This window comes from Pygoscelis adeliae, unplaced genomic scaffold (assembly GCF_000699105.1).
Source record: "Pygoscelis adeliae isolate BGI_AS28 unplaced genomic scaffold, ASM69910v1 Scaffold45, whole genome shotgun sequence".
NCBI classification, from domain to species: domain Eukaryota; kingdom Metazoa; phylum Chordata; class Aves; order Sphenisciformes; family Spheniscidae; genus Pygoscelis; species Pygoscelis adeliae.
Window position 1 is genome coordinate 640,882 of NW_008825114.1, and position 10,599 is coordinate 651,480.

Consider the following 10,599-nt stretch of genomic DNA (forward strand, 5'->3'; position numbering starts at 1 on the left):
CCCTTCCCCTTCCCTTTCCTTCCCTCTGTTCTTTTCATAGAAAGCTCCTCTGCAAAGAAAAGGAAGTACCTGAAACTAAAAATGAAGATCAATCTGTATTTTGAGTGGATAGCTGCAGTTTTACCTACACAAATACTGAAAAATACACATGAACCACAACAAACTGTGAGAACACCCTAAAATCCTTAGGTTTTCTAAAAATATATTTATTTGAGGGAGTTTGTGCTTTTTGAAATTGGTTATTGAATCCCTGATATCTCTACAAGTAGGGCTATCTTAGTAGTTACTACTATCCCTAGTAGAGGACTGATTCTTAAATACCCTGTTTATGTTCAGGTCTTCTTCTGGCATCATTGTATTTTATCTAAAATAGTTTTCCACTCTATAATTTACTAATTCTTCTTCATCTTTGTTAGTTCTCCTGTCTTTCATACCACACTCAGGCACTTAACCTAGCTGAAACTGAGGCAAACTGTTAGTTTAGCTTTTGAAGCTTGTCTAAATTACCCTTAATTTTAACCTCTTCTTACTTGAAGGTTCTATGCCTTCTCTATAAACAATTATCTTCTGTTTTAATCTCCTTCTTAGACTGTGTTAACTTGACTTTTAGCTGTTCCCTGTGCTTTCTGATGACTAAAACGTAGTGTTTCTTTGTTGAACAATCCTTTATGTCAATATTTATAGTCATACTATTTGCATTTAATATCCTTTTTGAAGTGATTATTTAGCTAATTAGGTCTGAAAACCCTCCACAGAAGTTTTCCCCCTTGGCTGGGGTATAAATTTCAGATTGTTTTTGTACTTTTGTCAGTGCAGCTGTCTTTACCAACCAGTACTCCTAATTTCTCATAATCTATCCTTTTGAAATTGAGAACCTTAGGGCACAGTCATACATTCATTTTTGAAATAGATGTAGCAATTTAAGATGTCATTACCCTATGGCTACTCATTACTACCCTTCAGTTGTTTGAAATTGTTGGAGCCTCAGCTATGGGGACTGATAACTGATGACATAAGCATTTCTAGTCCATTTCAGAGCATAGTGGAACAGGTTTGCTTAAACTACCCTTAGCAGCACTGTACATGGGTCTATTTTACTTTGTACTGAAATACACTTCCACAATGAATTATTGTCTCTCAACTGAAGGGATGGTTACAAATTGTTGAGGAGTAGTAATAGCACATAGGGGTCAACATCATGGAACTGGAGAAACTTTGGGAAGCCATCTCCTCCAGCCTCCCTCTGCAGCTGGGATGGTAGCCTACCCAAGTTCAAGTCAGTCACAAATGTATCTTGCCAAGGCTGGGAAACATTCAAAGAAGGGGATTTTACAATAGGCTGTCTGTTTAGTTTCAGACACACTTATATTTATCATTAGATGTCAATGAAACTATATGAGTTTGAGAAATTATAATTACAATAGTAATCCATGGCAAATCTTTGTGACCAAGTCTTCTGTAGCTGTTTACTCAGTTTAAAACCGAAGTCATATCTCTGTATAGTCTCTCTAGTTTATGTTAGATAAAAGTGACCACCTGCAATGTCAGCATTTGATAGGCAACTCGTTGTCAGAGTTTTTTTCAGCATGGAAATTTTCCTAATCTTCATCTTTTTGGAGTGATTTTGACGGGATAGGTGGAGTATTTTTTCTCTTAGCTTTCCAGGAAATGTAACTGATTTCTTTCTCCATGGAAGTCCAAGTTTTAGGTAGGAAGCCAAGGTCAGGGTTGGAAGAAAATGTCACACCAGTTCTACGTACACAGGACTTTCCTGGGAAGACCTTTTAGCTTCAGAACCACTTAAAATGGGAATTACAAACTGAAAAGATTAGCATTAAAACATTAGAATCCAGAGAAGAATCAGCTTTAGAGAAGTAAGAAATCCACTATTTTGCACACTTTCCTGAGAAATTGAAGACAGAAAGATGTATCTGCTTTAGCCATGGACATTTTGCTATGTACATTTTTTTCCAAAGCTAAAAGGCAGGATTATAAGTAAAGGGCACATAACAGAGTGTCATGAAATACTGTTCTTTGCAACAATAAGGAAAGGGATGAGCAGGCAGGGAAATTTGGAGCTGTTACCAAGGATGAAAAGAATATAGTGAAAATGAACTGCATTGTAATTTGTTGTTCTGGACCGATGATGTACCTATTTGTTCTGTAGAATGGATTCAGATTTTTAAAAGTCTCTACATAAGCATTCTCATGCTTCCATAATGTCTAAATACAGGCATTTTTGCTCTGCTAATTTTAGAAATGCACACTGAAGTGCTCAGAGAACTACAGTTTCTTATATTAAAGTCAGTGGAAGCAGATTATTTTGCAATGGACAAAAAATATTTGCTATTATCTCTGTTCTTTTATTGGCTTGCATCAGTTTCCTGTCCTCTTATGGAAAAGCAGAAACAATAGCCCCATCTTCCATGTAACCAACTGAAATGCCTGGAACAGATGGTGGCACCATTATGGGAACAACTCAGCAGCCAAAATTTGTTTGCATAATCTGTTCAGGATATGCCCATGGTTCGTTAATATCTATTTATAATCACTCATGAATCTTTCCCAACTTATGTATATATAATTGGGGTGGATTCATGAATGATTTATGAACAAAGAAGTGGATTGCACTTGTCAGATGAATTATCTACAGTAGGTAATTTGACCTACTCATTAAAGGTCTCATATTTTGAGTTTAAGTGTTATTTGGGTCCACTTCTGTGATGGAATTTTTAATAAATACATATTCAAAAAAGTGGTTTATTAATGTTTTTTCTTCAAGCCATATTGATTCATATTATGCTATGTATTCTTCAAAACAATAAGCTAAATTGAAATGACATTTAGTCTCTGGAAATTCTAAGCAAACCAGTCAGAGAATGGGTTTTCTTACAGAACTTTTTCATTCAGATGATGAGAATTTAAAAAATACTGCAGCATGAAAACAGTTAAGAGTATCACTAAATGTCCATCAGATTCTCTGAATAGGTCATTGCCAAGCTAGTGAATTTCTTGGTTGGTTACACATCCTCATTTTCATTTCAAGATACCACAGAAAGCATTCACTGCTGGGCAGCAATTAGTACTTAATCAGGTCTTATGGCTGAAATATTTGTCAGCAGCAATGGAGAGGAATCATTTGCTTCATTTCTGAAGATCAGCACTGTCCTCTACGTAAAGGAATGCTCATTAGCATTCAGGACCATTGCATAGACAGCCTTTCCAGTGCTTTATCTCAGATGGCTCTTTTTATGACTAGGAATCATTAGTGTCCTCACAAAGAGGCTCTTCAGAAATTTTTCTCAAGTATAAATTCTGTTATTGTTTATGGAACATTTGTTTCTGGTTTGTTTAGCTGTAGATAGGATTTTTAGATTTAAAAAAAAATCACAGTATTCTTTCTTTTTTTCGTAACTCATTTTAACTTTGAGATGGAACTGTGCCTCTGGGATCCAAAAGAGCTCCCTGTGTGCCTTAGAAATGCACACAGACTGATTGAATATTACAAAACAGTCCATTTTCCCTTGCTATCAGGGAAAAAAAAAAGATTGATGTTTTCTCCATTTCTGTGGAACAGGGAAAGGAAGCTAAGTGTAGAATAGAAGCAACAAAATAGAACATGCTCTATCCCCATCTTTCCATGAAACACATAGAGCAGTTTCAGAGAGAGGGAAGAGAGAATCAAGCAAACTGTTGTGTTGTAGAAACTCAGATGGTGCCTGTGCTTGTTTCCTCTGTTATAGATGTTAATAGCAATAGCTGAGTAAAACAACTGAAAGGCACAGCTGCTTTATTCCACATCCTTGCTGATTCTGACTATATTACAGAGCTCCAGCAGCTGGTCTGTGCTTACAAAGGCCATTTTATTAGATATTTCTAATTTCTATTGACAATGCATCAGTGGATTTTGAATTCCCACAAGTAAGTCTTCAGAGAAGAAAAAGAGGTGAACGCAATCCTTTCTTTACTTATCTGTGAGACTAAACCATATTACCATACTTTATACTTATGTTATTCTTTACAAGAATTCTACATCCTCACAATTCAATTAATATATGACAATACTTTAAAAAGTGAGAAAAGATCAAAATGTAGAGCAAGTTTTTTTTTTTTTTAGATGTCAAAAACACTTATTTAAAAACCTCTTTGATTTCTTTCTTTGAGTGTTGGAATTCAGGGTGGACCATAAAGATCAGCAAGCATAGCTTGTTCATGGAAGGGGTTTGCCTAATTTTAAAGTAGTCTAGCTAAATATGTGCATTGGAAACACTCATGTCAATGGGTCAGCTCTGGTTAGAGTTTTCTGGCTTACTATTCTCAGTAACTGTACTTGGAAAATAGGAGTGGTAATCTTTTAAACCATCAGAAATTTTCAAATATGCACAGTCCTTGCTTGAGGTCTTACTAAAGTAATTGTCCCACATCTGGGAAACCTACTATTCTGGAAAGAGTGGTTGCAGCTGAGCTAATTGTATGTGAAACCCATGGCTTCATGGACTGCACTGGAGAGAGCAAAAACTCCTTGTAGACAATATGGGGGAGTGTGGGTTAGGTGATAGTGAGATCCTAAACTGTGAGGACTCAAAATTCTGCTATTGGGCATTTGTAACTGTAGGACTTATATATCTGTCTTGAGTAAATTTTTCTTCTTACATTAATTAGGAAGCTACTTGAGGAGTTTCGACACCATAATCAGAAAATGTAAGACTGGAAAGGCAGGAAACCATAGGCAAGTCCAAATCTTTGAAGGAAGCTCCATTTATGTTTGAATTGTCACCTGAGTCTTCAGTAAGAAATAAGTTTCACTGTAGAAAATCTAAGGATATTGCTTTGTCAGCATAAAACTGTCTCATCTGAATTGGATTTGGTCCATCATGGGGCAGCACTGTGTGGAGTGTATGGGGTCAGAAGGAATGTTTGTATCCAGAGGTTCTAATGACTGTATTGTTCAGTTTAATGCTGTCCTGCTCTTCTCCATCCAGCAATGAGTTACTCGTTCTTTCTCAGAGTCATCTGTAGCAGTTTCAGAATTATTTAATGGTGGATGCTGAAGGAAGTAAGGAGCAGATTAACAGAAAAGCCAAATACTTCAGTTGTCAATGCAGTGTTAAAATTTTAGAAAAATTGCATGGAAGAAAGTGTTTTTCCATATTGGGATAGATTATTAGATTATGTTTTGGTTTTTTTTAATGGAGAGTTTAAACTTTAAAGTTTTTTAATCACAGTTTTAAACAGAAAATTGAAGAATGGAAAAGTGGCAAATTTACTACAGAAACACAAAAGTAAAAAAAGAATTCTTAGATCACTGAAGCCACTCCTCTGCTATCATATGCAATAGTACCATGTATTTGTCAAAATTTATTTCTTCCCTGCTGTAGTTTTGGTAAATCCTTCTGGAGTGTATGTATCAACGTGTGATCAGAAGCTGTTTATTTTTTTAGCTTAGGATGGGACAACTGAGCCAAAATATGCAAAAAGATACAATTGGTTTGATTTTTCCTCATATTTCCACTCTTATAAGCAGCTGAACAATACCTTCTGTGGTGTAACAAATGAGTCAAAAAGACCTTTAGGTGAATTATAAATATTCCTTTAAAAATAAATTTACATTTTTAAATTAGAAGGTGGGTTTTTTAATACATTCCAGAAAGCACTTTTTGCCTTTTCTTCCCACAAAATTTATCGTGGTTGCATGCAAAACTGATTAGTAATAAATGATTATTGAACATAAAGTCTCTGAAGTCCAGTCCATGTAGCATCATTCTAAGGGCAGAAACATACATCTTATATTACAGAATTCATTATTTTTATAAAGGCTCAGATCATGGACATTAGAGGCAATATTAAAAGACTTACATTTTCATCACAGTAGATTTTAGGAAGGAATTGCGTGAATACTAAATCCTTACTGATGAGTTCATACTTTCCCTATTTGCATTACAAAAGAAAGTGAATAATCATGGAGGCCCTGCTAATCAAGGTGTCATGGAAACGAAAGGAGGAAGTTTGTTTTCCTTCAAAATCAATGGCTGTAATGTTTTAAGTTAAGTGCTACCAATTCAGAGAAGAGTGGAAGAGTTAATTCATTTATCTTGCATTCTGTACTCCTATTTATGCATTCCAACTTAATGTTTACATTACTTGAGATCAGGTCTTTGCTAACTAGAGTTCCTCTTACAGTCATATATAACCTATCAGTTTCTTTTCTGAAGAATTGCTTCCCAGACAGTTTGCTCCTCTCTTAGGGACTACCATGAACTTCTAATGAATTAAATCTTAGTTTTATGTTGTTTGTCTAAGATGTCAACATCTTTTGGAATTGCAATTCTAATCTTTCAGCCTTGTTTATTTTCCTTTCAAATATGGAATGTAAGTATAGTTACATAGAATATATTATATATAAATATATTTACATTTTATGTCAATATGTTTTCATATGTAATAAGAACATCCTCTTGTCTTATATTCTATTAATCTGTGAGATAGGAAGTAGGTGCAGGCTCAAGTCAAGCCTCCACAGAATCCCATTAAATAGGTCTATCCATTGTTTCAGTGAAACATTAATGACTTTTCACTGGATGTGGAAGTATTCAATCTGTGCTCATGTTAAAAGATTTTCATTATGTTCCCGTTGCTTTAATTTGTTTATGAGAAAATTACAGGAAATAACTACAGAAACCTTACTAAAATTCATAAAATGTGTTATCCTATCAGGTCACAGGACCACAGCATGACTGAGGCTGGCCAGTGACTGTGGAGATTGTCTAGTCCCACCCTTGCTCAGAGCAGGGTCAGCCACAGCAGGTTGCTCAGGGGCATGTTGAGTCACCATCCTTGGAAGTATTTAAAAGACGGGTAGATGCGGCACTTAGGGACATGGTTTAGTGGGCATGGTGGTGTTGGGTTGACGGTTGGACTCGATGATCTTAGAGGTCTCTTCCAACCTTAATGATTCTATGATTCTATGTCCAGGCAAGTTTGAATGTTTCCAAGGACAGAGATTCCACAAGTTCTCTGGGCAACCTGTGCCAGTGTTCGACCACCTGCACAGTAAGTAAGTGTCGTCTCATACTTAAGCAGAATTTCATGTGTTTCAGCTTGTGCCTGGTGCCTTTTGTCAGTGGGCATCACAAAGAAGAGTCTGGCTCCACCCTCTTTTATATACACGACTAAGATCCCCCTGAACCTGCTCTTCTCCAGGCTAAACACTCCCAGCTCTCTCAGAATCTTGTGTGAGAAACCTACCTTCATTTGGCTTTTTTTTTTCCAAACTAAATCTACTTCTGCTGTAACTCATCTCAATGTTGCTTATTTTATTTGCCTACCACTAGCTTGCTTACTCTCAGATATTTCCAAGTATTCCAATTAAGTGAATTATGTAAGTTCCATCTTCTTTTAAAGAAAGACAGAGTATTTGCCTTCTCCTAGTCTTCTCATTCATTCCCTAGGGATCTCAGAGTGACTCTCTGATGATTCTATTAGTTTAATAGACCATTTTTAGTCTTCTAAGGTTAAACTTATCTTCTTGAAGTTATTTCAAAGTATCTGAGTGTTTTAAATATTCTCTTACCCGGCCTTTTCCTCCTACTGGTTGAGATCTCTTTTTTGCTTTACCTACAGTGATTAATGGGAATAGTGGGACTAACAATAAATATGTGTTTTTAATTACTTATGAGTTCTATTATTTTGGAATATGAGGTTAGTAGAGCTGTGTTCTGCCAAAGCTAAATACTTAATGAAAATGGCATGCATTAGTAGTAACAATTACTGTTAGTGCTAGTACTCTCTGATGCATTTTTTCTACTTCTCCTTAGAAAGAAAAGAAAGGACGAGAGCACTTGGGCAGTACAGAAATGTGCAAGGCACTAATTAAGACCAATTCATCTCTGAATGCTCCGCTGGTGGGATGATTTAGCATAGTTATGCTTAGTTGCATTCTTTTGTTCTTTTCTGTAAGGAATTTTAAAGGGACCTGATTAAGCCAAAGGGGAAGTAGGAAAATACTTTTCAAACCAGAAAAGCACAAAACACATGAAGAAGAATCCAAATGGATGATAAATCAATTTCAAGTCCTCTGTGAGGAGTTGCTCACTAGGAAATGACTCTAAGCATCTCTCCAAAAGAAGAATTCACTGAGACTGGAAACTGCCTTCCTTGTTCATGGCAGTAGATCACAAAGGTAGAGACAAGAGGGGCCTTGCTGAATGGCAGAAGCAGAAAGGAGGGATTTTGTATATCATCACAAGACTTTCCCCCAGCAGCACAGAAAGGAATACTAAAGGATTATTTTTAACAATTTGGTAGAAGTGCAAATACATAATATAAAAGTAGTTAATAACTTTCAGAGATTATTTCTCTTCTGTTTCTTATCAACTGAGTCTTTGTTTGACAAAGGCTCTGTATGCAAGAAAGCCAAATGAGCTACCTTAGCACAGGCTGTTAAAATAGGCTTCAGAAACCACAACTTAATTTCTGAATTGCATTACTCTAAAGTGTAGTGTAAACAATAACAGCACTTGGACTTGTTCCAGATTTGTAATATCAGTCTTCTAAGGACTTTTCCATATTTTGTGCCTGATGAAGATACAAGTTCTTTCCATCCTGCACATGAGGAAAAAAAAAATAATTAAGGAAAACCTTTCTTTATTCATTGTATGAATACAATCTAGCCTTTTCTTCATAAAATAAAATAATTTGGATTTGTTAAGTGTTACTTCTCAGAGGGCTCATCATAGAGTTCCTCTCAGAAATGCAATGAGCAATATGACTAACAACCAACAAACACTCTCCATCCTTTTACTTTCTCCCACTGAACAGATGTGTGAGTGCAGGGTTACCATGCATTTAGATCCACCTTTTATTTAGAATGCAGCATGATGTGATTTTTGATTGCCCTTACTTTCCAAAGCAAATTCTTTTTGTAGTCTGGAAACCTCCTTATCCCCATCTGACATTCCTTCTTGCACCAGCCCATGGAGTTCAGTTTCCTCCTTCTCTGTTCAGGTGCCTCAAAGTACAAACTGCATTATCTGAGGACTTGCTCATTCAAAAAATATGTAGTAAGGCAGATAGGTAAATATAAACAAAAGGACAACAACCCCCATGCCACAACAGATTTTATAGGAATAGAAAATTTGGCAATCCACGAAGTGAAACTTTTCATACAATATTTGTTTTCCTCTAAAATTTTTACTTTTCTTTTAAAAAACTTTTGGTTTATTTTGTGAGATGCATTTTGACAAAAGTGAAATTTTCCTCTGTTTTTTGAATGTAATCTGTAATGTTTTATGGGACAAGCGTAACCATTCCTATCCCATCTCAGATGTCACCTATGTACTATATTGCACTTTCTTAAATATTAAGCATGTTTTTCTCAGAACTTTTCCATCAGCTGTGTTTTGTGTAATAATTGTAACTCTTGGAAGTTACAAGTTTGCTTTTTCAGAGTATGATTTACTAGTATGGATAGATATGAAGATTAAATGCAGTCTTACATCTGAGGACTTCATACTCTTTGCAGACACATAACAAAGTCTCAGTTATACCTTTTGCATGCATACAGGTAATTGAAGTCCTCTCACAGTGGCACAAGAGTACTGATGCATACAAACTGAGGGTCAAATGGAGACGGAAGAACAGATTGTGACAAACCATTCATTTGAAAACAAGATGAATGTTTTAAATCATTTTTCTTTGCTATAGGAATGCTCACATATGATAAATTATCCAAAGTAATTAGTCTGAAAATGGTTAAAAATAACTATTTGTCATGGTCTTATATTCCTAAATTGTAGAATCCATTGATGAAGTATGCTGCGTATTTTCTTTTGAGTCTTAATTCTGACTGTTAGATCACCTTTATCAGTCTCTCATCAGAATGGTTTTAATCCATAGAATGAGGCACTGAAGAGAGTAAGATAGGGTAGCTCAAGATAAAGATATGGGATCATAAACCCAAATCTCCTAGGCAATGATTTCTCACCTTTGTATTGAAAGTCTCAAGAAGAAATAAAACGTAAGTGCAAACTGTATTTCTAAAGCTGAAATGGTTTATCATGTTGTACTTCTAGCTTGCCTTCAAGGACATCGAAGTCAGATACGGTGATCTCTGTGTTAGTGAAAGTTTGGTTTAGCAGTGTCACAGCTCATCTGAGCAAAGAATAAGCTGGGAGGAGTTGCAGAATACTAAAGTATGAATCTTATTGTCAGAAACCTATTAATTCTATTTTGAAACCTATGTGTCTGTCTCAGTTTTTTACTTCTGTCATCTCTAGGCAATCCCAAATGGTTCACACAAAGCTGTGGAGTTGTTGCTGGTATAGCAACAAAATGCACAGAATTCCTAGTAAGAGACCGACCTATTATTCTGTTCTTTTAATAGGCCACCTGTGTTAATTTAGAGCTTGAATGGCAGTGGTTTCTGCACCACATTTAGTGCTGAAATTCAAGGCAACACAGTTTGATCAGATAATTTTTTAAGCCTTTTATGTATCCAGTATTGGCTGCTAACTTGGGACTATGGCTAGTTTAAGAGCATTTAGATCTTGCAGCCGTGGGAGTCAATGAACTAGAAAGTTTAGCATGGCATAAGAGTTTAGT